This window comes from Triticum dicoccoides, chromosome 1A, assembly GCF_002162155.2.
Source record: "Triticum dicoccoides isolate Atlit2015 ecotype Zavitan chromosome 1A, WEW_v2.0, whole genome shotgun sequence".
Taxonomy (NCBI): Eukaryota; Viridiplantae; Streptophyta; class Magnoliopsida; order Poales; family Poaceae; genus Triticum; species Triticum dicoccoides.
The window spans coordinates 18,692,082-18,695,304 of NC_041380.1; positions in this window are offsets into that span (position 1 = coordinate 18,692,082).

Here is a 3,223-nt window from a genome sequence, read left to right on the forward strand (position 1 = left end):
AGGTCTCCGACAAGTTCTTCAGCTGTAAGATGGAGGAAAATAGTTCTGTCAGTGAGCACATACTCACTATGTCTGGGTTACATAACCGCTTGACTCAGCTGGGAGTTAATCTCCTGGATGATGCGGTCATTGACAGAATCCTCCAGTCGCTTCCACCAAGCTACAAGAGCTTTGTGATGAACTTCAATATGCAGGGGATGGAAAAGACTATTCCTGAGGTATTTGCAATGCTGAAATCAGCAGAGGTAGAAGTCAAGAAGGAACATCAAGTGTTGATAGTAAATAAAACCACTAAGTTCAAGAAGGGCAAGGGTAAAAAGAACTCCAAGAAGGACGGCAAGGAAGTTGCCGCGCCTGGCAAGAAAGCTGCCGGGAAGAAGCGAAAGAATGGACCCAAGCCCGAGACTGAGTGCTTTTATTGCAAGGGAAGTGGTCACTGGAAGCGGAACTGCCCCAAATACTTAGCGGACAAGAAGGCCGGCAAAACAAAAGGTATATATGATATACATGTAATTGATGTGTACCTTACCAGTACTCGTAGTAGCTCTTGGGTATTTGATACCGGTGCAGTTGCTCACATCTGTAACTCAAAGCAGGAGCTGCGGAATAAGCGGAGACTGGCGAAGGACGAGGTGACGATGCGCGTCAGGAATGGTTCCAAGGTCGATGTGATCGCCGTCGGCACGCTGCCTCTACATTTACCTACGGGATTAGTTTTAAACCTCAATAATTTTTATTTAGTGCTAGCTTTGAGCATGAACATTGTATCGGGATCTCGTTTAATTCGAGATGGCTACTCATTTAAATCCGAGAATAATGGTTGTTCCATTTATATGAGAGATATGTTCTATGGTCATGCTCCTATGGTGAATGGTTTATTCTTAATGAATCTCGAGCGTAATGCTACACATATTCATAGTGTGAGTACCAAAAGATGTAAGGTTGATAATGATAGTCCCACATACTTGTGGCACTGCCGCCTTGGTCACATAGGTGTCAAACGCATGAAGAAGCTCCATGCAGATGGACTTTTAGAGTCTCTTGATTATGAATCATTTGACACGTGCGAACCATGCCTCATGGGTAAAATGACCAAGACTCCGTTCTCAGGACCAATGGAGCGAGCAACCAACTTATTGGAAATCATACATACTGATGTGTGCGGTCCAATGAGTGTTGAGGCTCGCGGTGGCTATCGTTATGTTCTCACCCTCACTGATAACTTGAGTAGATATGGGTATGTCTACTTAATGAAACACAAGTCTGAAACCTTTGAAAAGTTCAAGGAATTTCAGAGTGAAGTTGAGAATCAACGTGACAGGAAAATCAAGTTTCTACGATCAGATCGTGGAGGAGAATACTTGAGTCACGAATTTGGCACACACTTAAGAAAATGTGGAATAGTTTCCCAACTCACGCTGCCTGGAACACCTCAGCGTAATGGTGTGTCCGAACGTCATAATCGCACTCTATTAGATATGGTGCGATCTATGATGTCTCTTATCGATTTACCGCTATCTTTTTGGGCTATGCTTTAGAGACTGCCGCATTCACTTTCAATAGGGCTCCGTCGAAATCCGTTGAGATGACACCGTTTGAATTATGGTTTGGTAAGAAACCTAAGTTGTCGTTTCTAAAAGTTTGGGGATGCGATGCTTATGTCAAGCAACTTCAACCTGAAAAGCTCGAACCCAAGTCGGAAAATGCGTCTTCATAGGATACCCTAAAGAAACTGTTGGGTATACCTTCTACCTCAGATCCGAAGGCAAGATCTTTGTTGCCAAGAATGGATTCTTTCTAGAGAAAGAGTTTCTCTCGAAAGAAGTAAGTGGGAGGGAAGTAGAACTTGATGAAGTGTTACCTCTTGAACTGGAAAATGGCGCAACTCAAGAAAATGTTCCTGAGGTGCCTGCACCGACTAGAGAGGAAGTTAATGATAATGATCAAGATACTTCTGATCAAGCTCCTACTGAAATCCGAAGGTCCACAAGGACACGTTCCGCACCAGAGTGGTACGGCAACCCTGTCTTGGAAATCATGTTGTTAGACAACGGTGAACCTTCGAACTATGAAGAAGCGATGGCGGGCCCGGATTCCAACAAATGGCTAGAAGCCATGAAATCCGAGATAGGATCCATGTATGAAAACGAAGCATGGACTTTGACTGACTTGCCCGTTGAACGGCGAGCCATAGAAAATAAATGGATCTTTAAGAAGAAGACAGACGCGGATGGTAATGTGACCATCTATAAAGGTAGGCTTGTCGCTAAGGGTTATCGACAAGTTCAAGGGGTTGACTACGATGATACTTTCTCACCGGTAGTGAAGCTAAAGTCCGTCCAAATCATGTTAGCAATTGCCGCATTCTACGATTATGAGATATGGCAAATGGACGTCAAAACGGCATTCCTTAATGGTTTCCTTAAGGAAGAATTGTATATGATGCAGCCGGAAGGTTTTGTCGATCCTAAGAATGCTAACAAGGTGTGCAAGCTCCAACGGTCGATTTATGGGCTGGTGCAAGCATCTCGGAGTTGGAACATTCGCTTTGATGAGATGATCAAAGCATTTGGGTTTACGCAGACTTATGGAGAATCCTGCGTTTACAAGAAAGTGAGTGGGAGCTCTGTAGCATTTCTCATACTATATGTAGATGACATACTTCTGATGGGAAATGATATAGAACTCTTGGACAGCATCAAGGCCTACTTGAATAAGAGTTTTTCAATGAAGGACCTTAGAGAAGCTGCTTATATATTAGGCATCAAGATCTATAGAGATAGATCAAGATGCCTCATAGGTCTTTCACAAAGCACATACCTTGATAAGATATTGAAGAAGTTCAATATGGATCAGTCTAAGAAGGGGTTCTTGCCTGTGTTGCAAGGTGTGAAATTGAGCTCAGCTCAATGTCCGACCATGGCAGAAGATATAGAAGAGATGAGCGTCATCCCCTATGCCTCAGCCATAGGTTCTATTATGAATGCCATGCTGTGTACCAGACCTGATGTAAACCTTGCCGTAAGTTTGGTAGGAAGGTACCAAAGTAATCCTGGCAAGGAACACTGGACAGCGGTCAAGAATATCCTGAAGTACCTGAAAAGGACTAAGGAAATGTTTCTCGTTTATGGAGGTGACGAAGAGCTCGTCGTAAAGGGTTACGTCGACGCTAGCTTCGACACAGATCTGGATGACTCTAAGTCACAGACCGGATACGTGTATA